The 23,230-nt window shown below is 49.1% G+C and overlaps 1 protein-coding gene across 7 annotated transcripts in view; it reads right to left on the bottom strand.

The window, feature by feature from the left end:
* Positions 1-23,230, bottom strand: part of WIZ (widely interspaced zinc finger motifs) — a 106,918-nt gene that overhangs the window by 62,891 nt on the left and 20,797 nt on the right. The gene's annotated exons all lie outside the window — the stretch shown is intronic.

Here is a 23,230-nt window from a genome sequence, read left to right as displayed (position 1 = left end):
ACCACAGGCCTCAGGACTGGATGTACAGTCACCCTCAGTGTCTTTTCCTAGGCAGAAGCAGAGGGAAGCACCGGCAGGTTCCTCAGGTTGTTGGCAGTGCTAGGAGAGGACCAATTTTCTGCGTGAAGGAAAGCACCATGGTTGCAAGGGGAAGCAGGGTGAAGAGAACCCTCCAAGGTGGGTCCTGTTTTCTAGGGCCGCAAAGGAAACAGGGCACAAGCTGCATCATGGAGGCATCACTAAGACCCCCTCCAAACTCCTGAGGCTGCTGTAGAAGCTGCCTTGTCTGCACATAACCATTCCCTCCAGTTCTGCACCAGGAGCCAAGCTGCCCAGCCAGCTTTCATACACTTCCCAGGCTTCGTCTGCATTTGATGTTTTCCTTTAGGTCGATCTAGGTTTGCATTTTTGGCCCGTCACTGGAACCCGCGAGCCCTCAGCTTCACAGCCAGACGAACTTCCTGTTCAATCTCCCACCACATCTCAAGGAAATCTCTCAGAAGACGACGTGACCAATCAGTCTCCTCAGAACTTTCTTCCCGAGATTCTTGGGGCCAAGTTTTCAGCTCTCATATTAACCGGGCCTCTCACGCTCCGACCGGAGGAATTACAGCCATAATTCTGCCCCTGCTATTTAGGCCACTCAGACATTTATATCACTGCCTGTTCCTGAAAATTGGGACAGAGAACTAAATGGCTCAAATTGTGAGCATTAAATTGTTCCCAGACAGAGATCAGAGAGGAAAATCTTGTCCCTTTATTTACCAGTCACAGAAAGCAGCCCTCACTGTAGCTGGAAAGGGAGGCAATGCCGTTTATAATGAAGAAGATAATGCAGAGTATTCAGGCAGTCTTCTAACATGTCGTGCATCCAAAACTAAGCCCTGCAGTCAATAGAACATTAAGGCTGAGGAATTGGGCTTTCCAGTGTCAGGAAAGGAAATGAAGGCAGAAAAGTTAAACCTTAACTCCATCCTCTTGTGCTTCAGCCTTGAAATGTATGGCACAGTTCCCAGCTGGTATAAGCCACAGTTTTACAGAGGTAGATTGTACCAAGCCAATACTGTATCTTTGATGAGAGTGCTGATTTTCTAGACAACAGAAGGGATTTCAGTAAACTGTCTGACATGCTGCCATGTAGGAGATGATTACATAAACTAGAAGGGATGAAGATTAGCACAAGGTTGCCAGGTGGGTAAGGCTCTTGTGAAAGAGATGATCACAGACTGAAGTGTGAAAGACTGCAAGAGTGGACCTGGGAGCTCCTCAAAAACTGGAAATGTTAAATGGTCTCAAGACAACCCTTCTTTATGACCTTGGCACCAAAATGCAGGAGCACACAAATAAAATTGGCCAATATTACAAAGCTGGGAAGCATCACCAACGCAGAAGTGGGGAAGAGCAGCATATCACACTGGAAACAGATGAGATGGTCTTGAGGACCAGGATATTTGAAACGGGCTGAAATTCAGCATTACAGAATGCAAGGTCATGCACTTGAGGATGAATGACAGAAATTGCTGCTTTAAACTGGAGGCTCATCTGCTGGAAACAACAAAGGAGGACAGGGGCCTTGGTGTGCAAATTAATCATTGGGTGATGACAACTCACCATCAAGAAGTGGCCATGAAACAGCAAACACTGTGTATCAGGCAAGGAATGTCCAATGAAGACAGAGAAGCACCGATGTCAATGGATGAGGCAATGGTAAGACCTTATCAGAAATGGTGTGTATCGCTCTAATCATTTGCAGTCAGGAAAAACCAACTCAAACTGCAACAGGTGCAGATCAGAGCTAGGCAGGCAGGATGCTGCAGAGAGGAAAACCCATCTTGTGAAAGGAGGCTAAGAGCTTGGCTTACTCACTGTAGCAAAACAATGGCTCAGGGGATAGGGCTCCTCTTTATAACTGTATTGGGGTAAGCACCAGGGAGGGAGAAGAGCTGTTTACACTGAATAAATGGTTATCGCTGGTCATGGATGAATCCTGGCTGGGTACCAGAAGGTGGTCCTTAACCGTCAGAGCAGTGAGGTTCTGGAATAGCTTTGTCATCTGAGCAGCAGGCATTAAAAAAAACCCAAAAAACTTAACTCGATTTTCCTATGGATCAAATTCAGGTGGCAAGGGTGGTGACAAGCCTGCTGTCTGTGATGGCCAAGACTGGACCCCAAGGCTAGTAGGTCCTTTCTACTTCCACAGCCACATAAAAAATATCCCAATGGTGATTTAAGCCACTTTGATAAGTTTTGGAGGCTGGCTCATGAGGGCTGCGCCCCTGAAGATGGTGACGTACCAGTCTGAGGTACAGGCAGCATCAGCACAGGTACTCCTCAGACTAAGTTTAATGCTTGGAGTCTCAAAGATCTCAGCAGTTCCAGGCTCCGTGCAAACTCACGGGATAGCCCCAGGTCAGACTCACCACACCCTCACTGCGGATTCAGGCAGGCCTAAGGTCTGGTACAAGAAACTAGCTAGATCACTGGTACTCATCCCATTTATATGCATAGACCTGGGTGGCCAGGAGCCAAGAACACAATATGCAGTGCTCCCCACTGTTCCTGTAAGCCCCTCATTGAATAGTCTGGGCCTAAATGGGCTCCATGGCACTCAATTACTGTAGGTTCCAGGCTGCTTCACATTACCCTCACCCCTGGGAGGACATTGTCAAATGGCAGATTGGAATTTATTCTCCAAATCCTCCACCACCATCTGGCTCAGTCTGGCCTAATTGTATCCTACCCTTCCCACCCGAGAGGCCTTTCCCAGACCCCATCACCAACCCCTGAAATGGGGTTGGCTTTGAAGCCCAAACCTTTTTCAGTCAACTCTAACCTGGGGAAGATTCAGAGGCAAGGGCCCATGATGTATGGGAGGTTGGAAACGTTCTTCATCAACATCTGTGTGCAACTGCCAGAAAAAAAAAATTCAGAGCTCCTATGACTAACAGCCCATGACCAACAACCTTGCTGTTCATGGCATCAGTGGCATCACTGTTACCTGGTTGTCCCTGCACCCAGAGATCAGCCATCCTCTTGTCACCGCATGACAGAACCAAACCTTTCAAGATGTCTGCCACGAACTCAGTGTCCCTCTGTCTAGAAATCCAGGTCCCATTTTTGCCATTGCCAAAGTGATCAACACCACTGAAGGAGGAACAGGGAATTACAACTAAAAAAAATACAAGTATCACTGAAAGTGGCTGTCTCACTCCTTTAGACTCCTCGGAAGGCCTTCCTGCATGAGGTCCCTTTGCCCTAGAGTCTTCTACATACACAGTGAATTGTTCCAGTTTCAAGTCAACCTTTACTCCTCTAAAACAGGGGTGTCATACCCATATGAGTTGGTTAGTCGCATCCAAACCATGGGATTTCTTGCAGTCTGGGGCCTAACAGCCCACCTCTGGTAGTGGGATGGATGGTGGCAATGCCAGCATGAACCTGTGTGTGCTAACTGCACTGATGTAATCTTGTAGCTGGGAGCTGCTGTATCAGCGCAGGGCTGCTATCACCACTCGTTGCTCTGCCATCGCTGAAAGATGTCCCCAACAGAAATCATGAACCAGAAACATGGTGGTGGGGCCACCAGCACTCAGGGGGTTAATGCTGCCACTGCTATTCAACCTGGAAATTTGGCAGGTCCAGCAATGGTGGCATTAGTGGCCCCACCGATGAATTTCCAGCCCTATGGGTTGGATACAGAGGTGGGTCTTCTGGACAGTAAGAAGCCTCACAGGCCATGTTTGACACCCTTGCTTTAAAAGAACCATAAAAAGTCACACTCAACACACATGCAGGGAGGGACCTGTAATTGCATCCCTGACAGTCTTGACTTCTGTCCTCATAATATTTCTGTGCATTCAACAAACACACCAAACAAGACGTTTTTTCAGCATGGTTCTTATTATTTTTAGTTCGTTTAATCCTCTGGGATCCTTTCCTTGGTTACCGGGTTTTCCTGTGGGATCTTGCAAGGGCAAGAGCAGTTTAAGGACTGTATCTGGAGCGATCAACTGATGTTCATGTCAAAAAGCTGCTTTTCCTAAAGCTGAACCTGAAAATTTTCAGTCGACTTTCAACAGAAACAACACGGTATTCACCAGTTACTTTCCTGTCACTGTAATTGAAGGCCATTACTCGTATCTTCATCCCCCATGCTAACCTATAGTTCAGATATTTTCAAACGTTTCTGGCCATATACCCCTTTACCTACAAAATTTTGCTGCTTGTACTCCCTACACTTGACATGTGTCTATACATTTATTCCTTAGGAAGAAAGTCAACATTGACGTTAATGTACGGCAAAGCTTCCGCTGCCATTATTAAAATTCAAGCACGTATCTCTTGGCAAAGTGCTGCATACCCCCAGGGGTATGTGTACCTTGGTTTGAAAACCAGTACTACAGACTGTAGTAGGACTGTTCAAGTTCTGAGCAGCTGGGAATAATATGCACCACTGGCCACACATGCCACGGAGACACCCCCCCCACATGCAGGTTCCATGGACTTCCCAGGCACATGGGCTGCATAGATTTCCTGGACCCCTGCAGGCTGCATTGCGCCATCTCTAGGGGTAAAAGGAGGGCAGAAAGCAGAAGCCAGAGGAGGGAGGGGGAGACCAGAGACCCCAGGAGCAGAAGGAACAGTAAGGGGAATGGTGGCCAGGCACAAGCCTCAAGTTAACTCTTCTGGGCAATAAGCTGGGGCACATTACAGCTGCCTGCAGTGTTTCTGGCACCATGCCTTGGTTTTGTGTGGGACGGTTTGAAGTCATGATCCTGGGGATTCCTTGGGTATGTGGTGGACTGTGATTTCAGGGGACCGAACTTGATGGTCCCAGAGGGTCTCTTTCCAGGGCTGTTCCTAAATTCCAATGCACTTGGAAATGGAATCTGTGCAAACAGCACCTGCCCTTGCCCAGGTCAAGGTGGCTAATTTCCTGGGGTCTCCAGCTGGAGGGAGAAGTCCCTGGAAATTCCACTGCAGACTGGAGATGAACTTGCAAGCAGAAAGACCAGATACTTCAGCAGTTCCTTCTCTTGGCATCAACAAACTTGGCTGTTACCTTGTGCATGCTCTGTCAGAGAGCGCAACACATGGCAGGAACTTTCCTCATCAGCATTGGACGTAAGGACATTTGCCATCCCAAGTGTGTGCAAAACTCATACTTGCACTTGCTTCCTACCACAAGCCTTTGTTTTTCTTGACCAGTCTTCCCGCCCACAGAGTGCCTACCTGTTGGCATGTTTCTCTGATGATGCAACAACAACAACAACAAGGCTTCTTGAATTTATTCCAGGGTGGTTGTTGAGAAAACTTTTACCTCTTCTGGAAAATAATTCATCAACTTCACCAAGGAGAAGAGGGGCTGATTTCTTCCACCCACCACCTTTTAAACAAGATTCATGTGACATGTGGAAGAATGTTCCTCACCAGCAGAGGATGCATCACTGTCCCATGAAAGAACGTTTTCTGTTCAAGGTGCTTGAATGCCATCCAAGCTCAGCTACAAGGTCATCACATTTGGAAGTTTCTCAGTCAAGTTTCCGCCAGGTTCCCGCAGCACATGGGCAGCTCAGATAAAAGTGGCCTGTGTTCTACCAGCAATGAATGCAGGGGATTCAGCTTCCTGCCCCTTTCTGCTCCAGGTTTCTCTGACTCTCCTAGCTGCCTTCTGCCCCATCAGTTACTGTATCCTGTCAGCACATTCAGGGCCTGACTTGGCACCATTTAAATCCCTCCCGTCTGACCAACAACTTCAATGGGAGCCCTTGGGAACTTGCATGCTGCCTTGCCTCCACTCGTATTTGAGGCATCAGCTGGCAAGAGAGACTCCCTCAGGTCACTTTGGATCTCATCTGCCCTGTCTGGCTGTGCTGCGGCTCAGGGGATGCCCCCTGGGATCCTCCGCTCAGGACGGCTGGTTGCTGTCAAGGCTAATAAAGCTGTCCTCCCTGCAATCAGGGAAACCTGCTCTCTGCCACCAAATCGCCCAGCAGCACTCTCTGAATGCTTACAAGTAACTCAGACCCTGCACGCGTGCGGGAACGCTGCGGCACTCGGCCAAGCTGCATGCAGATCTCATTAGTTCCGACGCCTGGCTGGGCAAGACTCTCTCCCTACAGATTTGGCCAGGCTGAGCCAGAATATGGGATTAGCTCTATGGCTCTAATCTAGGCTATTTGTTCCGTGCTGGCAGTGCAAAAGTAATACACCGTGCTAGGCAGCTGGTGTAATCCTCCAGCTAGGAGACCCCTTGGCTGGCAGGAACCTGATGTAACCAGGACCTGGAGGTTGGGCAAGCCAGTGGTCTGTCTGGCCAGAGGCTGCTGTGCTCCATAGCAGGCTGCTGCCTACAATGACTGTCAAGGCAGTCGCTGGCTGGCACAGGTTTATGGCAGATCAGGGACAGGGCAACAAAGTGGGCTCTCAACTAGCGGAGCAGCTCCTTGGCAGCTCTTTTCAAGCTATGGCCAGTAGTTCATTGAGTCTTGAGGGGGCTATATCTCAGAAGAGCACAGGCTATTGTTTTGGCATTGGTTTTACCTAGGAAACAAAACCAAACCACCACTATTCCAAGCACATTCTCAATTATCCTAAGAAGTAAGCAGGAGTAAGATCCTGACTGAGTAGGAAGAGTGGATACCACTGAAACATGCCTTTAACTTCAAAGCTCAGTCAGTTTGACCCTGTAGCAGTTAGAATACAATGCAATATCAATGTTCTCAAATTGCTTATGACTTTTGGCTACTCATGGGCTTTTAACATTCCCTCCAGCTTGTAGAAGGAGGAATCCTAATCTCCACAAATCTTACCACTTGTCCTGTGGACTCCAGTTGACTCCACTGGAGATGAAATTATGACAGTGGCTTCAGAATCAAGAACAACTTGAGTTTAGCACTTAACACTCAGGCCACATCTCTACATTATATATGAAAAATACAGCATGACTCCCTCAGCAAGTTACAGTGCTTACTCTCGAAGAGCACAGAGACATTTTCAGAGTATTCACAATTAAATCTACTAAACAGTTTAAATAATTTAAAGTGGCTCCTTAAAGAAACATGGCACCTGGTATCACATTTTTCTATCTCAAATGATCTCAGTAATGAGGATCATAGACTGACTAGATTTCCCAACATTTAAACCCGTTAAATTCTGTATGCAGGCTATGTCTTCTGTAATGTTCTTTGGGTCAATGGTCAGTTTGGGCCTGCTAGTCTTCATAAGCAAAAGTTTTTCCTTCAGCGGAAGCTAACAAATGACATTTCCCACACAGACCGCCAGGAAGGACTGCCCTCTTTCAAAACCTCTACCAGCTCCCACCATTCCCAGTAGAAGCGCAGCTTTGCTGCCCATAAGAAAGATGGCGGCTGTTGTGCCATCAGGTTTTACCTTTAAAACACGACAGTGGAGACAGTTTTGAAGGCTGCATCTCAGCAGATCAGCCAAAAATCAACTCTGCTATTCTGAACTCTCCCATGACGTTCTCCAAAGCAGGATTTTTTCTCTTGAACCTTGGCTAACCGAAGAGCTTTCCTCTACGGCCAGGCTGCCCAGCTGCGTGGTTGGGGATCACATGCCCCGTGGGCTGCACACTACATGCCCCTCCTGCTGCACCATATGCTCAGTGCCTCCCCCTCCACTGCACTGATCCCCTCTCCCCTACCATGGACTGCCTGCCACATTGTGCCTCTCAGACACCATAGACCATGGGCTCCTGTAGTACTGCAGCTGCACCACTCCACCCCAAGGCACAAAAGGGGAAGCCAGAGGGAGAGAGTGAGCCTGGAGACCCCAACTGGTTCTGTAGCTGGAGCAATGGGGCAAGGACAGGGGGTGGGAAATGGCAGACAGGTGGAACGCAGGACAACCCTGCTCGATGGAGCTTGATATTTTAAATACCCAGACTGCTGCACCAGCTCTACTCGTCATGGAGAGCAGGAAGGAGAGTGCAGTGGTGCAAGCAGGGGGAGGTGGGAAGTTCAAGGAGGAGAAAGCAGGAGGGAGAGGGAACAATCACCCATGTGTGCACAGAGGACAATGGGAGGGAGGAAAGAAGGGGAAGCTAAGCTGCTGCAGGCATTGCTCTGGTGAGACAAAGCATTTACAAGACCAGCATGATGAGCCAGTATTCACAAGGTGGTGGTTGCTTTAAATTTAATTTGAGACAACACACACTTGAATGCCTCATCGTACATACAGGGTTTTGGCACGGTGTCATGACAGGACAGAGCTAAGGCATCCAGACAACCTTACGTGTGCATCTCTCAGTAAACCGGGTGTGCATTTGGTTTACCTTTGTGAACTCTTGACTCTCCAGGTTTTAGTGACCATATTCCAACATTTCCCCAAAATTTCTGTTGTGCAGTTTTAACATTACCTCAATTTTAACATGCTTCATTATGTCCAGACCCAGACAAAACTAGGAATTTTATCTTCACTGGAAACAAAGAACAGCATCAACAAAAGCTAGGGCACATTATTCCAAGACAGTCTTTAGCTAAAACTAGTCAAGTCTTGTGTCAATCTGTTTTGCTCCTCCCTACTGAGCAACTCTTCCTACTTGCATCATGTTCCCAAATCCTTGCAAAAAGTGTGGGGGTTTTCCCAGTTGAGCTTTTTGGTCATTAACATTTCAGAGAGAGGCTGTGTTTCCCAGAACAATCACATACTAATTCACACAAGCAGAGAACCCTGGCCACTCGCATGACCTGTATTTTGAGAGTCTTTCAGGCACCCACTCCCAGGATGCCATGACGGAGAACAATGCCTTCTTGGCAAAATGGTAGGGCAGAACGAACTCCAGCTGACTAATTTCTAGCAAGAAGCTTTTTGAGGCAGGCTGGCTATCATCAGCCCAAAGGGCTGCCATGAGATGTTTGTGGATTTTCCTTGGATTCTTCCCCTTACAAAGGTACAAATGGGTTGAGAATCTATTTCTAGACTTCCTTGCTACCACCTCTATATCTGGCCTCCTCTTTTTATATGAGCTGGGCAGAATAGATTCACACAAGCCCCAGAGGCACTCGCCCCAACTACTCAGTACATCCCAAACCCTGAAATGGAAAGAAGTTCTGACAATGTGGGGAATTTGTTTCATAGAATTTTGTGTTCTGTTCAATGTGGGGAACCATAATGCAAATAGTCCAGAGCCTCCTGGGGTCGGAATAACATGCCGGGTTAAGTGCAACGAAGAGCCAGTGACTTGAGACGCAATGTAATGACAGTAAGATTTATATGCAGGGGAAGGAAGAAAAGATAAGAACCTTATTATTTCAGGGACCCAAGACTGGAAGAGGCCTCTGGGTACGCAGGCGATCGCACATCCTACAAATGCTGCACTCCAACCCCTCACATCTGACAACCGCAGAGACCATTACCAACCAACCAGCACCCCGAAACAGGAGGACGAGGGCACTGCCAAGATAGAGAAGTCATCCATTAACATATGCTCAGCAGAAAACCGGAAGAGGATCTTCACCCCATCCTACAAAGGGTCCGATCTGGAAGAAAACAATGCTTCTAAACACCCATTCTGGAGGTCAGTTTGATTTAAGTGAAAGAACAAGTCTCTCTAGCCAGGTACCTGAGAAGTTTTTAAGTACTGCAAGGAAAAGAGGAGCATGCAGTCAAAAGTCTTTTCTTCAGCTGTGCGCCCCATGCTTCAGGGGAACAAAAAAAAAAAAAAGACAGAAACCAAATAAAATGTTCAGGAAAGAAAACAATTCCTTTCTTCCCCCAGAGGTGACCAGCAGAAGCCCTGACGCACAGGAGTACCGGGCATCCCCCACACAGAAAAAGAAGACTGTGATACACCTTGTTCCTAAAGCTTTTTTTCAGTGGCTGCTGTTTATTCAACAAATGCTATAAAGCTCCGTTGGTGCTGCTTTGTCATGACAATCAAATTATTCAAAGTTTGAGGGATTCTTCCCAGGATGCAACACCCCAGGTAGTCAGAGAGCAATGCCGCAGTCAAAATTTTTAAAGGGAAGCTTTAGTTTTATGACCCAAACCAGTTTGCAAAGGTGCGTGTATGAATGAGTCCATTCTTGTGTTGTAGGTATCAGTTTGCTGATGTAGGAAGCTGTCCTCGTGACTTCTCCAAGCCCAAACCTGCAGTGGGTCAGGAACTGTATTGGGGGTTGTCTGCCCTTCAGACCTAGGTCACCGCTGGTCTGAGGAAGCACATCTGGTCTAAACCAATGGTCTGATCCAGCATGACAAGTCCTACAATTTCACTCCGAGTTTTACACCCAGCCGCAAGTAGCAGGCATGGCCCCTTTCCTGCCCACAAGCACCTTCCTCCAACGGCTTCCTGAGAGGAATGGAGCAATTGTGCAATGCTGGCGAGAGCCCCATGACGCGGTCCTCTGGGTGAGGGGTGGGTACATCCTAGAGGGAACAGTGGACAGCAGGGAGGCAGTGCAGAAGCTTTGCCCAGAGTGCTCCCACCAGCTTATTTTTAAATCGTGTCCAGGTTGGCCTCAACAGCAGCATGAAGCGTATGTACTGCTCTTGGGTAGCCGGGCAGGGACTATTTATAGATGTTGCAAGACTGGCATAGCAGGTGTTCAGTGAGCCCAGACAATTGCCACCAGCAGCCAGATAAAACCTTCCACTTGCAGGAAACACTGGGACCCTCGCGGCTACAGAAAAACTGGACGCAGCCTGATAACCAACAGAAAGAGACTGACTGGGACAGCAGGCTAAACCATTCTCTGCCCAGCACAGAATTGGGTGAAATGCCAAAGGCCAAGCCCAGAACACCTCTGTGTTGACAAGGCTTGGCATGAGAAGACTATCGGGGCTGCACGCTTTGACTGGTGACACATTCAAGGACTGTGATGCATGTCCCCTTCCCACCCCAGCAAGAGCTGGGAAGACTATAGAATGAAACCATGCTGCTGGCAACCAGCTCTCAAAAACCTGCACTTGTTTAAACAAGGGCGCTTGGGACATCAGTTGTCAATCTGGTCAGTCACGTACCAGGACCCCGACCACTCCGTCAGACATCCTCTGGCATTTTTTGCAACACTGCAGATATTATTTCTATTGTAGCCAAAACCCTACTAGGCTGCCAGTCCTCTGCTAGATATTTTTATCCATAACCTAGACCAGGGGTCAGCAACATTTTCCAGCAGTAGGACAGAATGACCCAGCTCAGGTCAAAGGAGGGCTGTGCTAGGACCTGGCCACTGCCACTGCTTGTCTTTGCCACCCAGCCACAATGAGGTGCAAAGCCCCCTGCTTCCAAATGCCACCAAAGCCCCCAGCCACTGTGGCCTGGATCCAATGGCTCCATAGGTTGCCAGCCTCTAGTCTAGGCAACATCAAAATCTTTGCTAATATAAAGTTCGTACGTAACAAAGCTTGGCTGGATAGCAAATAAGGTAGGGTCGATACTTGTATGAAGTGTCTACTTAAATGGTCACAATGCACTGCGATGTGTTTAAAATACAGTCAAATGCAGGATAGCCTCTGGGAACAAAGTGAGGCAGGTGGTCCCTACAAAACGGGAGGCTACCTCGGAGATCAGCCACTTCAAGGATGCCTTAGGGCAGGGATCAGCTACCTATGGCCCATGGGCAGAACTGGGCCTGACAAGCAACGGCATCAGCCTGTAGAGCTGAGATGTTTAGAGCAATTTGGCAGTAGTGGGAAACACTGCAGTCGGACAAGCGATAGGGGCCCACCCCAGTGTCAACCTAAAGGCATGTTCCCCTTTGCTCCACTGCTCTGTGTAGTCCAAGGTGCTGTCTGCTGTTGCCTCAGCCCTCCCTGCTTTCTCACGCACCCCCTTACTGCTTCCATCACGGCCAAATTTGCCATTGGTAGCAGTCAGCATCAGCAGGAGCCGTTGGCAGTGAGGGATAAGGGGTGGCTGCATTATGGGGGTTCAAGAGCGAGAGAGCAGCCTTGGCACAGAGCAGGGAGGGCTGGGGTGAGAGCAAGCGGCTTGAATGCTACAGAGTCACAGGGCAGCAGTAGGGGAAGCGGTGACAGTGACCTGCTGCTCCTTGAAAGGCTGCTGACTCCTGTCTTAGGGTCACTGCAGATAATACCTCCAAGCCCCACTGTTAGTGCCGTGCCATGCCAGTTAGGACCACAAAAACAGGGGGCAGGAACACAAGTCCAGCAATACAAGGCTTACAGAGCTCAACCTGCTCAGCCTCTTGAACAACTGAGAAGCAACTTGGTCACAGCATGCAGGTCTCACACACGAGGAGGACATGCGTGCGGGGGGGGGGAGGCGGGGGGGCAGCTTTCTGACCTTGCTGACAAAGGCAGAACAAGCTCCAGTGGCTGGAAGCGGAAGTGAGATAAACTCAACCCTGAACTCAGATGATTTACCAGCTGTAATTAAACACCAAGCAGCTCACACTTAGGGGGTGGATTCCCTGTCACCTGGAGTCCCCCATGCAAGATTGGATGGCACTGCAATGGCAGGCTCCAATCCAGCTCTGGGGAGAAATTCTTGGCCCTGTGCAGGGGGCAGGATGCCAACTGGATGGTTCAGCTGGACACTGGAATCTGGATCTACTATCCAGCTTCTTTGTCCCCTTCTTTGTTGGCATTGAACAGAAAAGGATTGCCTGGTTTGTCCTCAACATGCTTGTAGCCACGGCAATTATGCATCAGGATAATAATGCATGAAAGCCTGTGCTATATATATATTTATGACATATTATAACCTGCCTGACATCCGCCTCCCCAGGTACTTCTCCACTATTCATCCCCCTTCTCTCCCCCGCCACCCAGCCTGTCTCTCACCCATTGACTCCTCAACCTACATCTCCACTGACTGTCTGTTGTGCATGCAGCCCACCCCAGCCTCTGGCTTCTTTACTTTTTGTCCCATTCAGGAAGAGCACACACCAACTGCTGAAACTTCCTTAGCCTGACAAAGGGTTTTTGAACACGAAAGCTTGCTTAAAATTTTTTTTCCAACTATTTAAGTTGGTCTAATAAAAGATATCAGATTCACCCAAAGAACCTTGTCTGCCTATGTCCTTAGACCAACACAGCTACAACCTATACCCCTGTGCTATATATATATACACACACACAACACACACACATACACACACACACACCCCCACCCACCCCTACTTTGGTTAGTCTATAAAGTGCATACATCAATCTCTGAGTTATAGATCCAGCACATTTTATACCGTATAAGTAGCTGAAGGAACAGTCTGACTCAACTCTGTGCCTGTAAGGGATATTGGTTTGCAATACTGAAGCGAAATTATTTTCATAGATTTTCATAGGTATTAGGGCTAGGAAGGGACCTCAGAAGATCATCGAGTCCAGCCCCCTGCCCCAGGGGTAGTAAGTCAGCTAGGGTCTTGCTGGGGCAAGATAAGCATCCAAATGTTTCTTGAAAGAGTCCAGAGCAGGTGCTTGCACCACCTCTGGAGGCAATCTATTCCAGGCCTTGGGGGCTCGGACAGTAAAGAAGTCTTTCCTTATGTCTGGCCTAAAACAGTCATGCAGGAGTTTGTGACCGTTTGACCTTCCTTTGGGGTGCTCTGGTGAACAGGCATTCCCCCAGATCCTGATGCACACCCCTTATATACTTATAGGCTGCCACCAGGTCACACCTGAGCCTGTGCTTTTCCAGGCTGAAGAGTCCCATGGCTCTCCGCCTCTCCTCATAAGAACTGTTCCTTTGTCCTCTGATCATGCATGTGGCTTTCCTCTGGACTCTCTCAAGTTTCTCCACATCTTTTTTTGAATTGTGGAAGCCTGAACTGGATGCAGTACTCCAGCTGTGGTCTCACTAGTGCAGAGTACAGTGGGAGTATCACTTCCTTAAGTTTTGCATAAGATGCAACGGTTAATGCATGCCAGCATGTTTGCTCTGCTGGCCACCGCATTACACTGCTGGCTTATGTTCATGCGATGGTCAATCACTACTTCTAGGTCCCTTTTGGCCACGGCAAGTCAAATTGTCACCACCGAGCCTGTAGGTATGTTGGGGATTGTTTGTCCCCAGATAGAACACCTTACACTTCTGAATGTTGAATTTTATTTGGGTCTGGTCCACCCAATTCTCCAGCCTGTCCAGGTCTGCCTGCATCTGCAACCTATCTTCTGGCATGACCACGCTCCCCCATAAGTTGGTGTTGTCTGCAAACTTGGCCAGTGAGCTTTTCACACCCACATCCAAATCATTAATAAAGATGCTGAAAAGCACCGGTCCAAACACGGATCCCTGAGGGACACCACTGACCACATCTCACCAGGACGACAAAGATCTGTTCGTGAGAACTCTCTGGGTCCTACCATGCAGCCAGTTTCCCACCCACTGAACTGTTGAGCAGTTAAGCCCACAATCTTCCAATTTTTCCACAAGGATATTGTGGGATACTAGATCAAAAGCCTTTTGGAAGTCTAAGTATATACCGTTGACATTTCCTCCCGTGTCCAGGTGGCGAGAGACCTGTTCGTAGAAGGAGATGAGACTGGTAAGACGAGACCTACCCACGATGAAGCCATGCTGGCTGTCGTTCAGAATCTTACCCTCAATGAGCGTATCGCACATAGATTCTTTAATTAGATTTTCCAGGATTTTCCCTGGGATGGAGGTTAGACTGGCTGGCCTATAGTTGCCTGGGTCCTCTCCTCATCCCCTTCTTGAAGATGGGCACAATGTTGGCCCTCTTCCAGTCCTCAGGGATCTCCTCTGTGTGCCACGATTTCTGAAAGAGTCTTGCCAGGGGTTCTGCAATGACCTCAGCCAGTTCCATCAGCACTCTCGGGTAAAGTCCATCTGGTCCTGCTGACTTATAAATGTCTAGCTTTTCTAGTTGGTTTTGCACCAGCTCAGCATCCACAGTGGAAAGGCTATCATTCCCACCATGCCCCCTGTGATCCTTATCTCGCTTGTTTTTCCCCTTGGTCCAGTGAAATACTGGAGCAAAGTGGGCATTCAGGAGTTCATTTTTTCCCTGAGTGTCCATTACCAGCTGTCCTGAGATGTTAAGCAGGGGTCCCACATTTCCATTTGTTTTCCTTCTGCTCCCTACATACCTAAAGGACTTCTTATTGTCCTCGAATCCAATGGCTAACTTAAACTCAGTCACTGCCTTAGCTTTCCTAATCATTTCCCTGAAAGTGCGGACCACTGTTGTACAGGAGGACTGTCCCTAGCTTCTCCTGTGTGTACGCCCCTTTTTTTCTTTTTCAAGAGGACCACAATGTCCTTATTGAGCCAGGAGGGCTTGCCAGCCCTTCTGCTACCTTTCCTCTTCATGGGAACAGTTTTCTTTTGTGCTTCGAGGATAGTGTCCTTGAGGAACGACCACTCTTCGTGCACCCCATTTACCTTCCACCCCTGGTTCCGCATCGCCTCCCCTACTAATGCCCTGAACCTGTTGAATTCAGCATTTTTGAAGTCCAGGACTTCAATCCTGCTAGTTGATGTGTTGTCCTCATAGCGGACAGTGAACTGGATGAGATCATGGTAACTGTCGCCCAGGCTACCCTCTATGTTCAAGCCTGTGCCATTCAAGAGCCTGTGCCATGCAGGAGGTTAGGCTAGATTGGTGGTGTTACTCAACAGGGCTCCCAGCTGAATCCAGACCACAGGGCTCTTCATGGGCCGTACTGGGACCTGACAGAAGCATGGGAGTTAAAAGGCAACCATTGCTTCCACCCCGCCACATACACATATTCCCAAAGGGATTCTGTAGTTCTGCCAGGGTAGACAGCAGGTCAAGCCTCACTCACCTCACCCCCACATTTCCAGCACTCTCTAGGAATCTCATGGAATGGATTTAAGGTCTCTGTACACTAGATCCAGCCGACAGGCCATTGCTTTGATACCCCTAGGGTTAGGCAAGTCCATGATCCCTCTCAGCCTTAAGGTCAACAAACATCAGACATTAACCCTTCCCCCAGCCCCAAGATTTCAAATGAAAATGCTCTCCTCCACCTCCTCCCTTACACTGGTTGCTTTAATGGTAACATGCGAGCTGTCGCTGCTTCTCCACACCAGAAACAGCTGCATTTGCAGTGCATCATGAATGGTACACACAGGCTTTTAGGAAATTTAAAAACCCTTCAGGAAGAAAGGCACTTCATAATGATACTCCTACCAGACTATGGATGCTGGGAAGCTCACTCTCATTCACACAAAAATTCAAGCATACACCTATTTTCGAACACTAAGATGACCTGACAAGTTGCATCCACTCTGTCGTTTTTACATTAGGACAAAAGGAGCAGCAGCAAACATTACTTGACTCTAGATCACTTTTACTCATAAGCAATTGTAAAAACTGTTCCTGATCTTTAGTCAAAAATAAAACCCAGACACTAAAACACCCACCACCTCAGAACAATGTCTTAAGCTTAACAAAAAAAGTGTACATGAGTGAAGGGAGACAGATGATCTGACAAAACACCATGAATCCTAGAGTTCCCAAAGCACTTTGCTTTCAGAGCAGCCAACAGTGGGGTGCAGCTGCTATGTTAGCATGGCATCTTGTTCTTTGCATGCCCCTTTACAGCCACACTAACATTTATCTGAACACAGTCAGAGCAACAGTGGGAATGAACACCATTGCACATTTGTGGCCAAGCTAATCTGCCAGGGTAAACAGGGGCTTTTCCATTTGTTTCAAGAGAGTTATGCCAATTTATACTTGCCAAGACTCTGGCCCACTGCACCATAAATGCATTACTTGACCATCTAGCCCATGATACTAAGTGCACGCATAACTGGTGGGACATTTAAGGTTTCTGTTTGTAGACTAGGTGTTCAAGGTCATAACCTTGATGTCACAGGACTGCAGGTCTTGCACTCACCCCTTGACCTTCTTTCTATGGGACGCTGGGCTGGTGTCTGCTACTCTGCACTAGGAAACCCATGAAAAAGGGGCATGAAGGGATAGGGAAACACACTGGCCCACAAACTGGTCTGCCTCAGTGCAAACAGGCTGGACAAGGCAAAGAGCAAGTAGCAACCATATATTTCTTTTGATTTAAGAAACAGAAGCCAAAGCTGACTTCTAGTCCACCACAAACCACCACCTGTGACAGCTGCAGGCTCCAGAGACAAATTTGGAAGCCTTTACCTTCCCAGGAACAGGGAACTGACCAGGAGCCTGAACGGATATCCACTGCAGAGACACAAAGCTTGTCTGTAAGGATCTAGCATGGATGTCCTGAATGGTGCAGAACTCCAGATTGCTTCGCAATGTTAGCTAACTACATCCCATGGGTCAGGAGCCTTGTCACCCCTGCTGTGGCCTACAGCATGCTACAGGGTGTGGGATGGCAACCTATGGCCTGCAGGCTGGATCAAATCAAAGGGATTGTAGCCAGCCCACTGGCCAGGACAGCAATAGTGATTTGGCACTGGGGAAAACGTGTTGGCAACATTCGGTGACGGAGGAATTCATGGGATAGGGCAGCATGTGGCAGGACACAGCAGCAGGGATCAGGTCGCAGGCAGCCCACTCTAGACAATTCAGCTGCTGTTGCTCAAAATTTGCTGACCTCTGCTGTGATGTTTCAGGTCTGGGACTTGCAGCCATGATTCTGGGGATTCCTTGAATTAATGGCTGCCTGAACGCACATGTGACTGAATTACAAGACAATAGGGGCCCTTTCCAGTTCAATGCTCCAGGCATTTCATTGGTAATAATAAGAGGCCCGGCAGACAGTCTAAGGAACCAGAGACAGCCAACTGGGGTGTGGGCTCTCTCAACCCCTGGTGCTATGCAGAACCAGGTCCTCCCTAAATCAGACCCTCATACTACAGGATCTGCTGTTGCAATGGGTGCAATTTAGTGTGCAGATGCTCTCTATCAGTTTAAACGTGGCTAATGAGGGGCAACCGAAACAGATGAAAGATAAGTTCACCTGCAGGGCAGGGATTCACTCACAAGGTTGCTCCAGTTTTAATGAAACTGGTACAACACCAGGCTGCTAGATAAATCAAGGCACCCATCTGTTAGGATGATACTAATTGCGCTCTGGATTTCTATGCTGAACTGCTACAGGGTTATACACATTCACAAGAGGTAGACAGCTAAATCTGAAATCAGAAGGCTCCACTGCACAATGCAAAAGCAAAGGGTTACAACCCTGGTGGCTCCCTATACAAGACCTAGACAGCGGTGTTACTCACTGCTTTAAGGAATCTTAAGGTCAGCTGAAAGCAACTTCCTTAAGTACCATCAATAAGCCAAGTTTGCTTGGCAAAAACAAACTGGGGGTTGTTCTCAGCGGTAACCCCTCAGCTCTTGAACTCCTTGAGGCCCATCAGATCACGAGCCTGGACGTCTTTCGGAAGCACTGCAAGGCCTTCCTATTTGGGCAGTTATTTGGCAAAGCAAGATAGGCCAGGATATTGTTTGGGAGGTTTCTGCTTTAGGTTTTCTCCTGCTTTAGAAAACAGGAAAATGCTTACAAGTTATTCTGTTCTTCTGTAAGCTGCCCCAAGCCTCTGTCAGGAATGGTGGCAGGTAAATCAAATAAAAAATGAATACTTCCACAATTTTACAAACTTCTCTTCCTCATTGATAAGCAGATGAAGGGGAATATTTATTAACATGTGCAGGGGTTTTTTTTTGTTCTTCTCAAATTTAACCTGCCTGCTCCTCCTCCCCCACCACAAGGACGCCTTCTGCAGGGATTCAGGTTTCCTTTTTCAGAGTTGGAACAAATTTTAAAAGTAGAATCCACATCAGATAACAACCAGAACAAGAAGTTCCAGGATAGATGCTTTCCGAGACAATTGCTGAGGGGAGACGTGGGGTTGTAATGGGCAGAGAGACGTAATCTTAAGATACAGATGTCACCATTGCAAATCGTCCTGCATTTTCTCCAGTTTCATTAGAGAACATGGAGAGAAGCCCTAATGGAATATTTCCAAGGGAAGCAATGCTGTAATGTGTCATGATTGCCAGGCATCTAGGAGAGCAGAGAATGAGAGGCCCGATTAGATATTCCATTTGGTGACAAGGACACAGGGGGAGGGGAAGACAGAAACACCTTTCCTACATGAGGAAGATGGTGCAAGTGGTCTGTGTCTGTAAGAGACCCAGACAGCTGAGAGATCAGTCAGGATGATCCGTCCACAACTCTATCCATAGCTGAAGCAGATTCACCTGGGGCCTGTGCTCCTAAGGAACTAAGCCCTGAGACTGGAGATGAAAAGCATAACCCAGCCTGTCCCCTGGTTGGCCTCAGCACTCTTTCTAGCAGGCTCTGATTTGGGGACAGCTCCTTCTGTGGGGCAGGATTCTTGCTCTTCTGGCACAGGCTAGCCTGAAGCTAGGAAGCCCTTGCAGCTCAAGGGAGGGGACAAGCAAGGATAGGGCATTCTTACTCCGTAAAACCAGGGCACGGTGTCTCAGAGGTTGGGAGCCAGGTCCTGGAGCTAGGGGACCACAGATGTCTCCTATGCAGTAGGTAGGAGCCTAGCATGGCACCGTGACGGTGGGAGCTCAGACTGGGTCACACATGAAGCTCCCCATGGGCTGATGGGAAAACAGACCACAAGAGGAAAGCTCTGTCAGTGTTCAGGAACAGGTCCCGGGTGGGTGATAGCAGGCGCTGAGCCTCCCACAACCCAGCAAGGGCCACAATGAGGCTTCCGTGCAAAGCCACAGACCCAGGCACATCATCCCATTGGCCCAAGCTTCCTGCAGAGAGAATGGTTCCAGTGGGGGAAAGGGGGCCTGCTGGCTAGAGTACTAGCTCAAGGCTTAGGAGAGCCATGGTCAAGACCCTTCCTTGCCACACACCCCTTGTGCAACCTTGGGTAAGTCCTGTTGATGCTCTGTGCTCCAGTCCCCCGCTGTTAAACAGGAATCACAGGGGTCCTCTGGCCTCCTGCCAAGAATCCCAAGGTAGAGCTTGTCTCTGCAGAAGTCAGCGCTCTCTCAGAGCATGGAACAAAGTCTCACGGGATCCAAGAACCTCCGAGTGCCGGGCAAGAGCCTTCGGCCGCACATGGCTAACTGAGGCAGTAGAGAAAACCCGCATATGATTTCTCTTCCTTGAATGGACAGAGACTCAGCCATGAGAGGTGCCAGCCACATCATTCTCTCCCCAGGGTGAGGAGCTCAGCATGCAGCCTTAAGGAGAACAGCCTGGAGGGATAGCGAGAATGGTTCTTCTCCAGCTTGGGAGCGAAGCATGTGAAGAGAGAATGGAAGTTCCCATCCTTCTCCGAGCGACAAGAAAAGGGGTGAGAGACTGAGGGTGAGGCAAGAACCCCACAGCAAAGCAGCCCTGGGCCAAGAGATCTACTCGGTCCTGAAGGCGAATCCCGTGATGATGGCAGAAGGCAGGCCAGCTCCGGCAGCTCAGGTGGGAAGCTCCTCCGTTTTATCGGCTGACTTCTAACAGGCATTGGGGGCCATTCCAGAAGCCCCTTCCCCCACGATTCGCCTTATCTAGCATCCCAGAGACTGAGGAACAGCTCACATCTATAAATCAGGACATTTCCCAAGTCACCTGTGTTTTAAAGTCAGCCCTTTGTCCAACTGCTCCTCATGCTGCAAAGCGAAAAACTCCTGTTTGCTCTCAGCGTCAGAGCCCCGGCACAGAGCACTCCAGGCAAGCTCACCCCGGCACGCTCCTGAGCCCAGCCTACAGCTGCTCTCTTTCCAAGCCAGTCCTGGCTCACCAAGGGAGGGAATCCTGGCAGGCAGCAGGGCTCTGGCTGCAGTAGCCATTGCCTCAGCCCATGGAAAGCTGCTGAGGGAGGCACCTTAGGTGAAGCGGAGCAAGCAAACGAGCAGGCAGGAGGAGGAGACTAGGCAAGCAGCTGCAGCATTCCCATACACACGCTCCCAAAGCAGCCTGGGAGGGGACAGGCCAACAGCAGGTCCCCTCCCATCAGCAGCTTGGCCACTTGACTTTGCAGCCACACAGTGCAATGATGAGAAGGAAGGCAAACACACCTGGGCCTCCTCTTTCATTCTCTCTTCCAGGCGGCTGTCGGCTCAAGTGGGCTCTTGAGTTTCATTCCAGCCGCAAAGGAAAGCAACTCCTGTCCCCAGATGACTGAGCACAAGTGCTGAGGGGACATGGAGGGGATCTCTGCAGCCCTAGGGAGAAGGCAGAAGACCTTGCCTTTGAAGGCAGGCACTCTGGGAAGCCCTTGACAGGGCGAGAGAGAGAGAGAGAGAGAGAAGATCCTCCTGCCACCAAGACAGCGCTGCTGACAAGTTGCAAGAGGGGAAACAAAAGGCAGGAGAAAGGAGGAGACAAAGAGGTGGAATAAAGGCTGAAAGTAGGCTCCTGCCACAGTCCCTGGCACTGTTGCCTGCACTGGTGGTTGTAAAAATACCTTGGAAAGGTAGGAAACTCCTCCTGCCCTTTTTAAAAAAAGGCTCTGACTTTGCAAAGGGGCTCAGGGATTTCACAACCTGCTTCTCGTGGATGATGGGTTTCCAAATATTGAAGAGGGGGTGGTCCCCCCTGGATTGCAATGGGATGATTAGTATTATCAATATTACCCCAGCCCCTCAGGGCTCTGGCATGGACCAAGGCCCCAGGGTGCAGGGGCTGTATAAAAAAACAGAACAGAATGACAGCTCCTTCCCACAGAGATGGCGCATACACGCCTTGCCAGCTGGGTCCACGAGACCTATCTGGGAGGGTTCTAGCTGGGCTGCTGGGACCGCATGGGATGACTTCTGTACAGTAGTCACAGCACATTCGATGCTATTCTGGTCTTCCTGAATAAGTCAAGTAACATGGCCACACACCATCATTAGCGGGGGGGGGGGAACAAACAAACAAAAAAAACAAACATAAGTAAGACGATCCCACCCCCAACTTACAATCAGGCAATGCCCAGGACATCAGATCTCTCCTGAGGTTTCAACAGTCACCTTGAGGCCAGAGGGAATGTTTCAGCCTCCCCAAAGCTACCAGTAGCTAAAGTCATGATTATCTGAACAGCCAGATGTCCAACACACCGAGCCACGGGGCAGGGAGGAGCAGACAAGGGGTGTACAACTCGCTCAGTACAGAGAGCTAGGTTGTACAGTTAATTATGCCCCAGGCTCAGATTAGACACAGCAGAGCTCTCCCATGGTTAGCAGCAAAAACCTGCAAAGAGCCCAAGGCAGACAGTGACTGCACAGTAGACGTTAAACTTACAGCCATGATTTTTACACACATCCTCACCCATGACAAAAGCAATAGTTTTACCAGGGAAATGACATGATGGGGCTGCCTGGAGGGGACTGGGCCAAAGCCCCAGGATGTTGCTTCCCGCTCCCTGGCCCTATGACAGCAAACACTAAAGTCCAGAGCTGTTTGTGCCCTTGGCATGTACAGCAACCCAATCTGCACATAGCACTGCCATAACCAACTCCATATCTAGTGTGAAACCTTGCACCTACATTCCATCAAACCTGGCTCTTCAGACATCGGACTTGTCTCACCCTTGACATACACAAGACTCATTCACACACCCATGGCACATATCCATGGCCCTCTACCCAGGATTTCTTGAGCATATATTGACAACATTTTGGTAGCAGAACACTGGCTACCATGGTTCCCCTGATTTACCTGTGGCAGGTTAGGGTGTTATGTCTGTGTCATGTCAGGGTTGAGGATAGTCTTAGGTAGAGTTTAGTTTATGGTTTATATAGGATAGTTTGGATAGGGCTGATCCTGCCTCAGGCAGGTAGTTGAGCAAGATGACCTCTGGAGGTCCCTTCCAGCCTAATTTTTCTATGCTTCTATGCATGTGATGGCCAGTGCAGGAAGAGAACTCTGACCAGGTCACACAGGAAAGATTTTTCACAAGCTCTAGGCTAGAAGCTCCAGGCCCTACCTTGCCATCACTTTGTACACATGGACAGCTGCTGTGCTGAATCTCTGGGGGAGCCTAGGGGGCAACAAGCAGATAGAGCAAACCCAGTTATATGAGGTTTGAAGTAGGGGTGCACTGATAGAGATTTTTTTGGGCTGATACTGATGACCGATTTTTAAGGAGCCGCATTGACCAATACCGATCTGATTCCGATATGCAGCCAGTAAGCTTGGAGACCAGCGTTGGGCCTGTAAGTCTGGTTTGGGGGAAGGGGTGTGGGGGAGGCCGATCAAGGACCCGGTGGTAAGGGAAGGAGTGGGGCTGGGGCAGGCACTGCTTAGCCAGGGTGGGGCAGGATGCAGGAGAGAGCTGTGAGTGGCTCGTCCAGAGGGCATGGGGGGGTGGCTTCTGCCCTGCGTGCACCTCGGGAGG

This window comes from Alligator sinensis, unplaced genomic scaffold, assembly GCF_000455745.1.
Source record: "Alligator sinensis unplaced genomic scaffold, ASM45574v1 scaffold1509_1, whole genome shotgun sequence".
In the NCBI taxonomy this organism is placed as follows: Eukaryota; Metazoa; Chordata; order Crocodylia; family Alligatoridae; genus Alligator; species Alligator sinensis.
The sequence above is the reverse complement of the archived record's forward strand: the minus strand, read 5'-3'. Positions and strand labels throughout refer to the sequence as shown.